The sequence below is a fragment of the Phyllobates terribilis genome, unplaced genomic scaffold, assembly GCF_046119375.1.
Source record: "Phyllobates terribilis strain yellow unplaced genomic scaffold, ASM4611937v1 Scaffold_1__5_contigs__length_1240528914, whole genome shotgun sequence".
Taxonomy (NCBI): domain Eukaryota; kingdom Metazoa; phylum Chordata; class Amphibia; order Anura; family Dendrobatidae; genus Phyllobates; species Phyllobates terribilis.
The window spans coordinates 301264598-301281349 of NW_027362761.1; positions in this window are offsets into that span (position 1 = coordinate 301264598).

Consider the following 16752-nt stretch of genomic DNA (forward strand, 5'->3'; position numbering starts at 1 on the left):
GGTAATGGTGCATGCAGAGGCCGAGGACAAGGCCGTGGGCAAGCCGAAATTGTGCCACAACAAACACCCACATCTTCTTGCCTGATCTTCCTGTCCCAATTTCTAGGGGACTGCAGCACACCACTATTGAACCCAGAGCAGTGTCAAAAGGTTGTTGGTTGGATTGCGGATAATGCCTCCAGTCACTTAGCCACCGTCATCCACACGGTCAAGTCTCAGTAGCTGTGAGTCTGGACCGCATATTCCTCACCATGATTCTCCTACCTCCCACTATGCCGAGTACCCAGAGACAACTGATCCCACACTTGGACACTCTGGAGAGCTGTTCACTTTTCCATTTATAGATTCAGGCCTCTCGCCCGGTCCACTTGAAGCGGGGCAAGAGGAGATCGCATGTAGTGATGCCCAAATACTTGAGCAGCCAGGAGGAGGACCTGGGTGCGGAAGTGGAAGACGAGGTGGTGGATGATATAGTAACTGACCCAACCTGGCAGGAGGACATACAGAGCGAGGACAGCAGCACACAGGGGGAGGGAGGCAGAGCACCCCAACAGGCAGGAAGAAGCAGTGTGGTGGCCGCAGACAAAAGGCAGGCAACCGTTCCCCGTAACACCAACACAAAGGAAGTTGCCAGTACAACTGTTAGGTCTTCCCGAGTCTGGTTGTTTTTTAAAGACTCTGCCGATAACCCCAAAAAGTATATTTGCACCACCTGCCAGGCCAGCATCAGCAGGGGTGGCAAAACGATCAGCCTGACCACCACCAGCATGATCAGGCACATGGCAGCTAAGCACCCTACTTTGTGGGCCGAACCCCAGGGTCCAGGAACAGTGTCTGCGGGTGGCACCATTGCTTCTTCCGCTGTTGTGCATGCAAGCCAATCCCCTGTCCATGGTGCATGCCCTGCACACTCTCAAGTAGAAGCATCAGGAAGCACGTCCATGTCCTTGTCCCAGCGCAGTGTTCCATTGTCCATACCCCAGTCCTTGGAATGCAAGCGCAAATACGCAGCCAACGCCCCACAGGCCACACTACTAAATTCTCACATGTCACGACTGCTTGCGCTCAAAATGTTGCCTTTTAAGCTCGTGGAGACGGAAGCATTCCACAACCTGATGGCGTCAGCCGTCCCTCAGTACTTGGTCCCCAGCCGCCACTGTTTCTACCGGTGTGCCGTCCCCGCATTACACAAGCACGTGTCCCAGAACATTAGCCGTGCTCTCAACAACGCAGTTACCGGTAAAGTCCACCTAACCACGGACACGTAGACAAGTGCTTTTGGGCAGGGACGGTACATCTCGCTGACGGCACACTGGGTTAACATAGTGGAAGCCGGGACCCAGTCGGACCTTGAGACGGAACACGTCCTCCCGACGCCAAGGATTGCGGGCCCTAGGTCAATCAGGGTTTGCCCCCATGGTCTACAGCTCCTGCACCTCATCCTCCTCAGCCTCCTCCTCCTCTTCAGCCTCCATCTCAGAAATGACCACATCAGTCACAAGCTGGAAGCACTGCAGCACTGCCTCTGCCAAGTGGCAACAGGCCGTGCTGAAGCTAATATGCTTAGGTGAAAAACAGCACAATGCTGAAGAGTTGTGGGCAGCTCTGAAAGAGCAGCCAGTTCTGTGGCTCACACCGCTGAACCTACAGCCAGGCATAGTCGTGTGTGACAATGGCAGGAACCTGGTGGCGGCTTTGAGGCGAGGCGAGCTCACACACGTACCATGCGTGGACCATGTGCTTAACCTCGTGGTTCAGCGGTTTCTCAAATCCTACCCGGAGCTGCCTGATCTGCTTGATAAAGTACGCCACCTCTGTGCCCATTTTAGTAAGTCAGCTACAGCTTCCGCCGCCCTTGCAGTGTTTCAGCAGCATTTGCAGCTTCCGGCTCACAGACTGGTGTGTGATGTCCCCACGCGTTGGAACTCTACACTGCAGATCTTGGTAAGGATTTGTGAGCAGAAGAGGGCAGTTGTTGAGTACCAGCATCAACAAGGCCATCGGTATTCAGTTCAGACTCTACACATAAGACCTCAGGAGTGGACATGGATGTCAGACATATGTACCATCCTCCAAAACTTTGAGGACTCCACTAAGATGGTGAGCGACAATGACGCCATAATTAGCGTCACAATCCCGCTTCTCTGTCTTCTGAAACACTCTCTGCTCACAATCAAAGAGGATGCATTGCAGGTGGAGCACGATGAGATGGAGCAAGGAACCATACAGGGTGATTACACACTGCCCAGCCTCATCTCATCCCAATGTGGATTAGGTGACAATGAGGAAGAGGAGGAGGGGGAGGAAGGACAGGAGCTAGTTTCATGCACTATAGACAGTACTACCTGCACAGCTGTCATACCGTCTGTTCAGTGTGGATGGCCAGAGGACAGAGAGGAGGAGGAGGAGGAGAACATGGCAGTCATCCTCTTGGTGAGGACACGGAAGTCTTGCCTGTTAGTAGCTTGGCCCGCATGGCTGAGCTTATGTTACGCTGCCTTTCCCATGACCCTCGCGTTCTCAAAATTTTGGGTGACAGTCATTACTGGTTGGTGACACTTCTAGACCCATGCTACAAAGAGAACTTTATATCTCTTATTCCTGATGCGGACAGGTCTACAAAAATGGGGCTGTACCAGAAGGCCCTTGTTGTGGAACTATTAAAAAAATTCCCATCTGAAAACTCTTGGGGCAGAGGGCAAACTTCGTTGGACAACCACGGAGTACAGGCGAGAGAGACACAACTTCAATCCAGCAGGGGCAGGGGAACACTGTCAAAGTTCTGGGAGTGTTTTCTCAGACCCTCCCATCGCACAGACCCTGAGGCGCGGGATACTCTCACAAGGAGTGCAAAGTTTGGGAAGATGCTGAGGGAGTACCTAGACGACCGTACCAACATCCTCCGTGATTCCTCTGTGCCTTATAATTATTGGGTATCGAAGCTGGATACGTGGAATGAACTGGCTCTCTATGCCTTGGAGATCCTGGCCTGCCCTGCAGTTATCAGAGAGGACTTTTAGTGCCGCTGGTGGAATTATAACTGATAAGCGCATCCGCCTGTCAACTGAAAATGCTGACAGGCTGACTCTTATAAAAATGAACAAGGGCTGGATTGGGACAGACTTCTCAACACCACCGAATGATAGCAGCGTAACATAAACTCAAATCCACTGTCTTTTCTTGGGAGGTGTATTCTAATGCACCTTTTCACACCCACACATGGGTATACGTTTCCTGATTTTGGCTATTTGCTCTTGTCCTCCTCCTTCTCCTCATCCTCCACCACCATATCACCAGGGTGACCTTGGTCCGTAATGCAACACCCACATAATTTTTTGAAAGTGTGTTTATGATGCCCGTAAAAAAAAATTTTTATACGGTATGTTCATGTATACCCCCTAAGGGGTAAATGTTTGTCAGCCCATACACTTAGTGCATGGGCATTACAAGTATAGGAGGCCCGCTCCTTTCTAATGGGAACATTTTTTTATGAGGCCCTCCTCCACGTCTCTTCCAAGGGTCATTGAAGTGCCTCCAAATTTTTGACAACCCTTGCATTCACTGCATAGCCCAACACTATGGGAGACTCTCTCCTTTCTAATGGGAATTTGTCATTACTGTGGCCCTGCTCTAAGTGTCTTTAAATTCTTAGTGGAGTTTTTCCTAAAATTGGTCAGCTGTTGGACTCACTGCATACCCTATAACTGTATAGCAGACTCTCTCCTTTCTAATGGGAGCATGTTGTACCTTGTTACTGTGGCCCTGCTCCGTGTGTCTTTAAATTCTTAGTGGGGCTTTTCCTAAAATTAGTCAGCCGTTGGACTCACTGCATACCCTATAACTGTATAGCAGACTCTCTCTTTTCTTATGAGAATTTGTCATTACTGTGGCCCTGCTCTATGTGTCTTTAAATTCTTAGTGGGGTTTTTCCTAAAATTCATCAGCCGTTGGACTCACTGCATACCCTATAACTGTATAGCAGACCCTCTCCTTTCTAATGGGAACATGTCGTACTTTTTACTGTGGCCCTGCTCTGTGTGTCTTTAAATTCATACTGGGGTTTATCCTAAAATTGGTCAGCCGTTGGACTCACTGCATACCCTATTACTTTATAGCAGACTCTCTCCTTTCTAATGGGAATTTGTCCTTACTATGGCCCTGCTCTATGTGTCTTTAATTTCTTAGTGGGGTTTTTCCTAAATTTGTCAGCTGTTGGACTCACTGCATACCCTATAACTGTATAGCAGACCCTCTCCTTTTTGCTGGAAACATGCCGTACCTTGTTACTGTGGCCCTGCTCTATGTGTCTTTAAATTCTTAGTGGGGTTTTTCCTAAAATTCGTCAGCCGTTGGACTCACTGCATACCCTATAACTGTATAGCAGACCCTCTCCTTTCTAATGGGAACATGTCGTACTTTTTACTATGGCCCTGCTCTGTGTGTCTTTAAATTCATACTGGGGTTTTTCCTAAAATTGGTCAGCCGTTGGACTCACTGCATACCCTATAACTGTATAGCAGACTCTCTCCTTTCAAATGGGATTTTGTCGTTACTGTGGCCCTGCTCTGTGTCTTTAAATTCTTAGTGGGGTTTTTCCCAAATTTTGGCAGCCCTTGCAGTCACAGCATGGGCATTACCACTATAGGAGACCCTCTCCTTTATAATGGGAACATTTTTTTTTACTGAGATCCTCCTCTATGTCTCTTGAAAGGAGCATTGGGTTGCTTCCAAATTTTTGGCAGCCCTTGCAGTTACTGGAAGCGCAATAACAGTATAGGAGATCCACTTGTTAATAATAAGAACAACAAAGCATAGCCAGCTGATGGCTCTCTAACAATAGCGAGGGCCAACTGCTGGCCTTTTAAGAATAGAAAGGGCCGTTTGATGGCCCTATAAAAATAGGCTTTATATTTTTCAGAATGCCTAAATCATAAATAAAACAGGATGTGTCTGATGATGTGTCACACACCACATTGCCAGATAAGGTTATAAAATGTTAAAATGACATTTCCCGGTGGATGCACCTACTCCTCCATCTCCGAAATGACTAAATCAGTCACAAGCTGACAGCACTGCAGCACTGCCTTGGCCAAGCTGCAACAGGCTGTGCTGAAGATAACATGCTTAATGCTTAATTGACAATCCGCCCAGCGCTGCAGAGTTGTTGAAAGCTGTAACACAGCAGCCTGATCTGTGGCTCTCACCGCTGAACATACAGCCAGGCATGGTCGTGTGTGACAATGGGCAGAACCTGGTGACGGAGAATTGACAGTCGGGGTAGATACGGTTTCCCTCTATGCCAGTCCTTTCACCGAGCTAAAGAATATGGCTGTGGTGAAATACAACTCCCACTGAGAAGCTGTTTCAGATTGAAAAACATTGTGCCCACCAGAGGATTTGATTCTGAGGGATAACCTTTCTCACCCACTCAAGAGCCCCATAGAAGCTGCATATTTCCCAGGAAAATCCATTTTGGTTTAGTTTTTGTATGTTTTATTGTGAGTCCGTAAAAGTGGCATAATACTCTGACCAAGTTTTTGACAGCAGTGATCTTGGAGTCAGAGATGCTTCCAGGGATCTTCCCCATGCTGTTCCCATGTCATTTGAGCACTGTTCCCATCGATTTGGGCAATTTTTAGGCCCTCTGCAGACCGCCGGGGGGAGCCGCTTGAAAAATGCTCGAGTTTCCTATAGACTTACAATGGGCTCGTTGCTCGGGTCGAGCACCCGAGTATTCCAATTTGCTTTACCCAAGCAACGAGTACCCGAGCATTTTAGTGCTCACTCATCACTAACTGCAACGGAATGAAAATTGAAGAATTGTAGGATTTTTGAACAGTCTTTTCGGTGATATGTCTGACAGAGAACCACGGCTTTAAATTGTAGGCCTATAATTTTCTAATATATTATTCTACATGGAGACTTAGTGTGAATAGCTTTACCGACACACTGTAACAGAATGAAAATGGAAGAAATGTGTGATTTTTTAATTCTTTTCGGTGATATGTCTGATAGAGAACCACAGCTTTAAATTATAGGCCTGTAATTTATTAATATTATTCAACACGGAGACCTAGTGTGAATAGCTTCACCGACACACTGCAACAGAGTGAAAATGGAACAAATGTATGATTTTTGAACAGTCTTTTAGGTTATATGTCTGACAGAGAGCCACAGCTTTAAATTGTAGGCCTGTAATTTACTAATATTATTCTACACGGAGACCTAGTGTGAATAGCTTCACCGATACACTGCAACAGAACGGAAAAAGATTCCAATATTTTCCACGTTCAGTTCAAATTTCTGGATTTTTATTGCTGAAATATGGAACAGATCTGGCTTTTTTCTGCAGTGAGCAGAAAAATGGTGTACTCCGGATTGGTTTTTTAGCAAATAACCATGATTAAGATTAAAAAAAATTGCCTATGTCTAGAAATATCTGTAATTATTACAGCAGCAGACAGGACGTTTAATGAACCCTTTTGTCCTGTATCATACACTGCAGTATGCCACACACACTGCCTGCCTGCCTAGCACTGATTATATGCAGCTGATTTAGTCCTGAGAAGGACTATAATTTACCTATACTAACAGGACTTTCAATGGACCCTCTTGTGCTTTATCATGCACTGCAGTCTGCAACATACACTGCCTGCCTGCCTAGCACGGATTATATGCAGCTGGATTAGTCCTCAGAAAGACTGTTAGTTCAGATGGATATAGATATATGTTGTGGAATACCTATACTAGCTATAAACAAGCAAATCTCTCTCTGACGCAGCAGCAGCTCTCCCTACTCTGGCTGATAACGGGGTAGACTGTGACAAGCATGGCAGCGCCCGGTCTTATATACACCTGATGATGCTGTGCGGCCAGCCAATCACTGTAATGCTCACAACCAACATGGCTACGGCATTACTGTGCATAGCAGGCAATACCAGCATGTTCATTAGCTCGAACACGAACACGAATTTGAAAAGCTAAAGAAATTCGCTCAACACTAATCACTACAAGGCCACGGTCCCAATATCAGTATTTGGTCAGTATTCGGTCAGTATTTTTTCTCAGGACTGGGAGCCAAAGCCAAGTGAAGAACAATTAGGGAAAAAGTATAATAGAAACAAGTGCATCAATTCTGCATTTTTCACAAACTCCTGGTTTTGGCTCCCACTCCTGAGAAAAAATACTGACCGAATACTGACCAAATACTGATGGTGGGGTCGTTGCCTTAATGATACAGTGGTGACCAAAAGTTTAGCATTTTTTTTAAATTTGTGATTACTTCTTTCTGGTTGTTGTGATGCCATTTCCCTGGATGAATTGAAAGTGCATGGAAGTTGTCATCATGCAAGACCTTAATTTTAACCAAAATGCTTTTGAATATAGGTATGGCCATTTAATTAAAGAAAACTGACTGCCAAAAGTTTTGCATATACTACGTATTGATCACAAAATAGAGAATAAATCATTGTTTTCAATGCCATAACTTTTTTGTATTTTGTAGCATAGCCTCTTGCTTTAATTACTGCATAACACCAATGGGGCATTGAAGCCACTAGGATATTCAAGACATCTTGAGGGATCTTGCTCCATTCCATTTGCAAATCTGCAAACAATTCATTTTTATTGCTATGAGTACGGGTCTCAACTCATCGTCCTAACTCATCCCAAAGGTGCTCTTTAGGGTTTAAATCAGGTGATTGGCTATTGCAACAGGCAAACATTTTCTTTGCAAACCAATTGTTGACCAAATTGGATGTGTGCTTTGGATCATTGTCTTGCTCGAATTTCCATCACTTGTCTACTTTGGTTTTACCATGTATTACATTCATTACATTCTCCATGCGTTACATTCTCCTGTATATATTTGTACATGATAGCACTCATATTTCCATCAATTCTATGCGGAGAGCCAATGGCAGATGCAGAAAAGCAGCCCAAAACCAAGATATTGCCACCACCATGTTTCACTGTAGGTGTTTGGTACCTTACATCATTATGTTTTCAAATTTGGTGATATATACAGGGTTGTCCAAAATTAGGTGGACAGAAAGTGTAATAAGGTTATGAAGGGGGAGATTTATCAAACATGGTGTAAAGTGAAACTGGCTCACAGATTTTTTCTTTTGGGGAGTACTCAAGGACAAAGTTTATAGTCGAAAACCAAAAAGTGTCAGTGATTTGAAAAATTACATAAGAGATGCATTTCAAGAAATCAATACCCAAAGAGACTTGTGCAAAAAAGTTTGTCGAAGCATAAGAGGCAGACTTCAAAGCTGTGCAAATTGTAATGGAAAACAGTTTGAGCACCTGCGTTGATAAAATTTAAGGACTTTTGTATTATTGTTCAGAATAAAATGTGATTGTCAATGTTATGCTTGTGTTAGTAAATATAATTTATATATAAAAGTTATTATTTTCTGGCCACCTACTTTTGAACCACCCTGTATAATGCTTGCCATCACTACCAAGCAGATTGAACTTGGATTCATCTGACCACAACACCTTAGACCAATCTGACTCTTTCCATTGGTTGTGTTCTTTGGCAAACTCAAGTCGGACCTTCCGGTTCTTTGCAGAGATGAAAGGCTTCTTGACTGGAACTCGTGCATTCAACCCTACTGCTCTAAGCTGTTGCACCAGTTTGGCGACTCACTTTGACCTCACGTTCATTGTTCATTTCATGCTAAATCTGTACAGCACTTTTATAGACATCAGATACTGACTTTTTCTTAATTATGTGATCATTAACTCTGGAGGAAGTGTTCCATGGTCATCCACTTCTAGGTTTTTCAGCTGTTCCATAACCTTCTTTTTCATTCTTTAATATACGTTACACTTGACTCTGAGAATAGTTGAATCCCATAGCTACCTCTTTTTGGCTTTTGCCTGATTTCACTCTCTGAATTATAAGCTTCCTGACATCTGGTGATAAATTTGACTGTCTTTGCCATGTTTTAACTTAAAAACACAGTGTGAAGAATATTCAAGATAATCCCATGACTGTCATTGTGCCCTATTTAGCAGGGGATTATAAAGGTCTAGAGTGTCAACTGTATAATCCAACACTTGTGCATCTAAAGAAGAAGCGAGGGGGCTGAGAGACACAGTGAGTGAAAAAGCAGCAGCTGTGAGCTGCCACAGGAAGGCCCCCTGTGGCTTCCAAGCCATGCGCATATCTTTGTGCCAGATACTATAATTCAATACCGAGTTATGGAAATATGATACATCCCAGTGATACACCAAGTAGATTTTTGGAGAATGGGGAATGTCACCCTTGCTTTCTGCACAGGCTAGGACCATCCATTAAGGAGGTATAGCCCATTTTAGTTTTTGGAGTTGTTTAGCTGAGAGAGGCCAGGGGTGGAGATTTAAGTTCAGCCAGGAGGCTGGAAGGGGAGTGACTTAGAGTAGTTAAGAGCTCCAGCAGCAGCTTGCTCAGTGTCTTTGTCCATGGGAGGTCGCAAGGATACATCATGTGGGCGAAGTCCTGCTACAAAGAAAGAGAGCCCCACAAGCCTCCCATGTGGCTGCCCCTACCCGACAAGCCAATCCTTCCATCTTACTGGTAATTGACTCTTAAGTTCTGCTTATATCTTTTGCACCATTACTAGTGTGCTTGCATCTCTGACCATTGTGTATGTATAACCTTTATTTATATAGTGTATTGTCTAGTGTACCCCTAAGACGATTAAATATATCATTTAACCTTTGGCTGCTTTTTTATCTCGATCCACGAACTGTCATGTCCGTTGTTTGGTCCGACGAGCATGCTACTGGGCTGGTTTCTAGCCCGATATAAGTCCTTTATATTTAAAAGTAACTGTTGGAAGCTCTCCCAGGCTGACAAGGTTCTGATTCACTGGAGCTAGTGAAGGAGCCTTTCAACCTGTCAGGGGTGTGAGTGAGTGTGGTGCCATGTCAGTGACTGAGTGGGCCACCTCTTCTCATTCCCTGGTGCCTTCCTGTACCCATGTGGACAGGGGGTGTCTGTGTAGAACTGTGCCAATCTGACCTTACGCATCCTCGAGGGGGTGCGGAATGTTACGCTGGTGCAGAGGGCACGTGATCCGTCTGACATAATAGTGACATCAGGCGGATGGCGAGGTGTGGATCCATCACAAGTGGTGGCAGCAGTGGGATTCTGCGGGGTCTCTCTGCTGCCATTTCATCACACACGCAAAAAAAATGTAGGCTAAATTTGACTACCCAAGACAAAATATGCAAAACATTTGGCCCAGGAAATGTTGAAAGCGAACACATAAAGGGATAAAACAATGTTGCACACAATTTTTGTCCTTATAGCTGACAACTATTTGCTTCCTGTTTACTATAATCACCAGGAAAATAGCATCACAACAACCGGACAGAAGTAATCACAATTTAAAAAAAAAAATGAAAAACTTTTGGTCACCACTGTATTTTAAATATTTTGAAATAATATGAGCTTTATGGGGCAAATCTTAGGAACAATTTTTAAGGTACAAAGATAGATACAGTTTGAATAAGAACCAGCGTAGGGTATTGATTCTTTATTTACAAATTGCAATAAGGCAAATAAAACCTGATTAAAGGTTTTGTAGCCTCAACCCCCTTATGAAGCCAGTGTCTGCGAAACTAGTTGGGGAGGCAGCTGATCATTATTATTAGCAATGTTTGAGAGTTGGTCCATACTAATCAATGAGGTGTTCGTCCGCGGCCACACCAATTACTGAGTGCTTTGTGATACTATAATCAGAGTGAGTCACAAAATAGGAGAATACAGTTGTTATCTGATCAGATTACTAATATTACTAATCTTGTGTACTGGTTATATAAGATCAAAAGTGAGTATGAATGAGATTGATGCTGAAGGAGAGATTCATTACTAGAAAGAGCTCAGTGCTAAATTCCTGTGAGCCATTTGTCCATTAGGAGTAATTTAATACCAATAGTATCTATCTCCTTCTCTGGCTGTGAATCTCCCCAATTGATCGGTTGATAGTAGTATTAACTAAAAGCTTTAACCCAGTATTTGAAAATTACTTCAAAGAAGGACCAACACAAACTTGTGTTTTTAAACTCCACAAACTGATAAGGCAATAAATAGATAAAAAAAATAGAGAGCCCACTCACACCTGCTTTTCATCCAATTGTTTTAAAACACTAGAAGACACCTTCAACTTATCTGCTAATCTTAAATATTCACATCATTTTGCCATTCACAGACTTTAGACCTTGTGTGAAAATCTGATGAAGTTTTAGGTCAAATTTATGCAGAACTATGGCATGGCCAGATTAAAGTTGGTATTGCCCCATCCTAGCTCTGGTAATCTGAACCCCTATTGCAGCCACATATAAAATGAGTGACAGCTCATACAGGTGGCCCTTTCCAATAATATTCATAAAAGTTATGAAAAAAGCCCAGTCAGTGAATCATGTTAACTTCAAAACTTTAAATTTTGTCTACATTTGTTTTTCTCTATAATCCATTTGTTAAGAAATCTGGCATACAATTACTATAAGATAGCTGTCTCCCTTTGAATATTGATATTAATTCAGCTGTGGACATTGGTGATGTGACATCCGATGTACACTTTTGTATAAGATATCTTCTACAACACACACCAAAAACACACAGTATTAATGGGTTATTTTGCTACTTACAAAAAAAGTCTCATTTATGTGAAGTGCCAAGTGAGGTGACAAATTTTTATTAGAGGGAGAACAAGATAGCTATATTTCGCTTAGCCTAATTGCATAATCAATAGATGTGTCCATAAATCAAACCACTTACTTACATCCACTTGTCAAACTTAGTTAAATTAAAGTAAAATCTGTTGGAATATTTACATTTTTTGATAGATTGTTAAAAGTTATTACACGTGATGGTGGATTTGTTGAGTAGAAGATAATAAGGTGAGATAAAACTATTAGTTCATCATCCTTTAGTGTTGTCATTAAGTGAAATATTGATCACCAAAGATAATTTCTATATGTTGCATGTGAGTATCTTTAACTGTGAAACAAACAAAATAAGTATTGTCAGTTCACAACTCTTCACATTCTTCAGCTGTGCTTGTTAATTGATCATAATTCACTGAAAAAAGGACTAAAAATCAATTAAAAACATCGCTGAAAAAGTGAAATGACACCATATGCAAGCCTGTGTGCATTTAGAATACTAGGCAGCCACCTCTCGGATGTTTGGTGGGTTAGTAAGGGGTTGTTTTATTAGTGTTTTGCACCTGTGCTGCCCCTGCCTTTAACATAGGGGACCTGCTGCATCATGTTTGTGCATTTGTGTCTGGACATGGTATTACAAGTATGTTTGTTAGTTGATCATAGTAAGATCCATTATATGTTTAATAAGTATATATTATATTGCCAATTTAAGTTTATACTTGCCTAATTCATTAAAATGAACTACTACTACTAACACTAATCATAATAATAATGTTATATATAATAATATTCAAAATAAAAATAATAGTTAATTGCTCGCATTTTTGTAACACAGAATGTTAAAAGGCAATTTGATTGTTGCTCATTAAAAATAATAAAATATTTGATCTACTCATTAAGTTCCAAAAACCTAGTTTCAGTGTATATTGCTTAGCACATTATCAGCTTTTTCACTAAATTATTCTCCCTATTATTTGAAAGTGTATACGATTTATGTGTTGTAGAGTAATGAAATAATGAGTAGCATCTTATAAAAACTCTACCTTGTAATAAACAATAATGCAAGAATAGGGTGAGAATGGGCATTCAGACAGCAAATGAAACATAACTTTTAAAGGGCAAAATCCATCTCATTTACAAGTGATTTAACCTCCAAATGGTTTTTTTAATGCAGATATTAAAAGTCCTACAATGCTGATCAGAAACAGTTTTATGAGCACCGGACTGATGCACAGAATGAAGAAATAGTGTGAAACACCCAGAGAAGCTCTTCCTGCTTCATAGATCAAGTTAAGGTTTGGCATTTATGAGTGTTCTAAGGTTGTAAATTCAGGAGGGATATGCTAAGGTTGGAACTTCTGTCTTTAAGTAAGAGTCTGGGTATTTAAACCAGAAATAGAATCAGTTTTCTTATTTTCATGTTTCCAATTCCAATTGTTTCTATATTTCACAGTATCATTTTAAGCACAATTAATGTGTTTGTTCTGAGGTATTGAAGAAAACTTTTAATTGGACTTTCCTACACATAGCATAATGGTAGATACCTAGTAGTGTTGAGCCACCCCCGTAGTGTTCGAGTTCGGTTCGGTTCGTCGAACACCCTTGTGTTCGCCGAACTGTTCGTCGAACTGTTCGTCGAACACCTTCGAACACCGTTAAAACTTATGGCAGGCAAACAAAAACACATAGAAGCACATAGAAAACACCTTCAAAGGTGTCCAAAAGCTGACAAACTGCTCAGAAGACATAACTAACACATGGAAAAGTGACAAGTACATATAGTCATGCGAAAAGAAAAGAGGTGGAGGAGTAAAAGGAGGGGGAGACACAGATATAGGCATGTCATGCCCTTCTAAAATCCAAAAAGTGAGAAGCCGACACGGCCAGTGAGTTCCTGCCCGTGCCACCTCTGTGTCGCCGGGTTTGTGCCAGAGCCGCGGTGGACCCTGACGGCCAGCCCCCCTCTCCCAATACTGGTGCCTGTCCGCTGGTGGGTCGAGCCCCCCCGCGGTGGGGGGGGTAACATCTGCAGAAGAAAGACCATCTTCCAGCCAAACTAACATGTCGACTTCTTTTCGTGGACAATGTGATACGATCCCTTTGTTACGGACACGCCCATAGCTACAAATTCCAGATGAGGCACAAAAACAGCAGTTGCTTAAGTGGATATCAAGTGCTCCTTCAAGTGGGCTCTCCTCCACCTCAATTTCAACATCACAAATACTCCAGTCCTCAGAGGTGTCACCCCAATCGCACTTGCTTCCTCACAGCTCTCAAGTCTCCAGCTGCCCGTCTGAGTATAGGGTATCACAGATGGTTGAGTCTGCAGAGCTGTTTACTCATACTATAGCCTGGGAAACGGAGGTCTGCTCCAGAGCTTCTGTTAATCCAGATGAGGAAATGATCTGCACTGATGCCCAGAATCTTTATAAGTCGGATCCAGGACCAGATGAAGAAGGTTCTGAGCATAATGTAGACCCTCGCTCCCAAACTGTAACTCCTGTTGGTGGAGACAATGATGAAGACGATGATGAGACTCAAATACCTGATTGGAGCGACAACTTGACTTTTCGGTCAGGGCAGGAAGAGGTTGGCTTTGAGGACGACGGGTGTGATAACACACAGGGTGATGATGACAAGGTTGGAAATCCCACTTACTATCAACCCACAGTCAGCCAGTCGATGAGGTCACCCGGGCCTTTGCCTGGCCTTGGGGATGTCGCGGTGGTCGCCTCCATGGCCCGTACCCTGGGGTCACTCTTTAAAAGGGTGGATAATTGTTAATTTTATAAGAGTTCGTGACGCCACCTGTGGTATCTGGTGAGAAGCACCAGCGCTGCAGCAGTCCACTGAGGCCCGTGATAAGGTAGCTCGATGGTATAGCTCCCCACAGGTGGAGCTAGGTCTCAGGGCAACGTATGCAGGGGGAATGCAGGACAGGCGAGACCCAGCTGGGTCAGAGCAAGAATGGGAACAGACACGGTAGTCACTTCAGTACCTTTTACTGGAGGAAATTCAGGCACATCCCGGAGCACTGTAGGGTGAAGGGTGCATATTAGGATCCTCCCCAATGAGCGGGTGTAAGGCCTCCTGTTTCTTGCCTCTGCGTAGTAAGTTTCTGACCTGCCTGGAGCTAGGCCTAACTTTGTCTCTGTCCTGCGCTGGCTGACCTTGTTGTAGGGCCTTCTCTTGGAGTTCACGCTCCCAGTATGCGGGGCCTAAGCGTCTCCTGGCTCTGTTACGTATCAGCACCTTAGCGATCCTGGGACTTGTAGTTCTCCAGGGATTCCGGTTAAGTCTTACTGGGTCATAGAGATCCCGGTAAGCTCGGATCCGGTGTCCAGTAAATGCTCCGGGGTGAGCTGGTTAAGCTCCTCTGCCCCTTATGTACTAACTCGCCACTCGCCTTCGGCCTACTCGGGCCCTCACTAGGCTATACACACTAGCGGCAGCTTGCCGCGCTTCACCGATCTTATGGCGCCGGCACACCTTAAGCTCTAACTGGGCTCCCTGAATCTAGTCTAGCTAGCAGGAGCCTCGTACTCCACTGCTGAACTATTAACTGAGTTCTCTAGACTAGACTGAGCTCAACTGCAGACTGACCTCTCTTAGGCTTCTCTACTGCAGGAACTGTTCAGAGGAACTGAACTGCCTAGCTCCACCTTCCCTATTTATATCCCTAATGTGCTCCCTCTGCTGGTCTGAGGTGGAAGGTGGAGATGTGTGAATGTTTATGGGGGCCTCTTGTGGAGGATTCCATCAATACACTCTTCTAGGATCTGTGACACCAAGCGCAGCGGGGCATCACAGATGCTATTGACGACGAGGTTAGGTTGCGCCTTCCTGGACAGAGACGGAGTACTGGAAGCACGTCAACAACTGCATCCTCAACCACACCTCTGCCTCTGACCACAAGTCGTAGTGGCTCTTCAGATCGCATGGGCTCTAAGCCTTGCATAGCCTGGGCATTTATTCAGATCGATAAGGATGACCCAACTCGTGTTATCTGTAATATTTGTCACCAAAAGCTAAGTAGAGGCCAAAAAATCCATAGTTTGAGTACTTCATGCATGTACCGTCACATGGATATAAAGCATAAGTTGCAGTGGGAAGCTCACTGTGCTACAATGTGGCCTAGCAGGCTGGGCCAACCACCGTCTGCCCCATCTTGTGCATCCGCGGCCTCTTCATCCTCTGTGACTGGGGGGACAGCAGTCACACATGTTTTTGGACGCAGACCTGCCACCTCTTTACCTGCAACAGCCAGTGTGATTGGCAGGTCGTCAGTTCATTGGGAAGTGGAAACACCTGCTGGTGTTGAGCGCTCTCTGACATCGAGAGCACCACCTTTGGATCAAGGCAACCTAACATGTCCGCCTGCATCTTCCTCACAGACCGGCAGTTTGCCGGGGACACCCTACTCAACCCCGTCAAAGCACAACAGCCAGCCCTCGGTCCCTCAGATGTGGAAAAGTAAAAGACCATTTCCTCCTAGCCATGAGAAAGCTAAGAGGTTGAATTTCACCATCTGCAAGCTGTTGGCTACAGAAATGCTGCCTTTCCGCCTGGAGGACACAGTGGATTTTCGAGACCTTATGTCCGTCGCAGTGCCCCAGTACCAGATGCCCAGTCGGCACTACTTCTCAAAGAAAGGTGTGCCGGCGCTCCACCAGCATGTCGCACTCAACATCACCGCTTCTTTGAGAAACTCTGTGTGTGACAGGGTGCATTTCACCACAGACACTTGGACAAGTAGGCATGGACAGGGGCGTTACATGTCGCTGACTGGGCACTGGGTAACTATGGTGACAGCAGGACAAGGGGCTGCTGTCCAAGTCTTGCCGTCCCCACGAGTTTTGCGTCAATCCTCTTTATCTCGAAGTTCCTCCACTGCTTCTGCCTCCTCAACCTCCTCTCGGTCCTCCACCTGCACCCAAAGCCAGTCTGGTAATGCCACCTGCTTTCTAACTGCGCAGATGGAATCCTGCACACCTCCTTACTATGCTGGCAGCAGGGCTCAACGGCATCAGTGTTTACTTTGAAATGTCTGGGAAATGTGAGTCACACAGCTGAGGACTTGTGGTCAGC